Source organism: Frankliniella occidentalis, unplaced genomic scaffold (assembly GCF_000697945.3).
Source record: "Frankliniella occidentalis isolate FOCC.00 unplaced genomic scaffold, Focc_3.1 Scaffold27, whole genome shotgun sequence".
NCBI classification, from domain to species: Eukaryota; Metazoa; Arthropoda; class Insecta; order Thysanoptera; family Thripidae; genus Frankliniella; species Frankliniella occidentalis.
Window position 1 is genome coordinate 2,397,523 of NW_026267157.1, and position 299 is coordinate 2,397,821.

The following is a 299-nucleotide window of genomic DNA, read 5'->3' on the forward strand; positions in this document are numbered from 1 at the left end:
AATAATAAACAAATTCAGTTTGTTGGCACTCAAAACATGAAGAGCCAAGGGCTCGTGACGTTTACTGCCAGCAGACCGCAGCATACTGTGAAGTGATTGAGGAGGGGAAATAAGAGGACGAGTGCATCCCTCCGCACCCCCCTCCTCCCCCTCTCCCTCCGCAACGCTGGTGAGTACGAGCGAGACACCTAGGCCGTCTCCGAGCTTGCCCTGCTCCTCTCCCCAGACCAGCCCTCGAGTGCGAGAGAGACACGTAGTAATTCGATTCTCCACGTCCAGCGCAGCTAATGGCAAAGGGA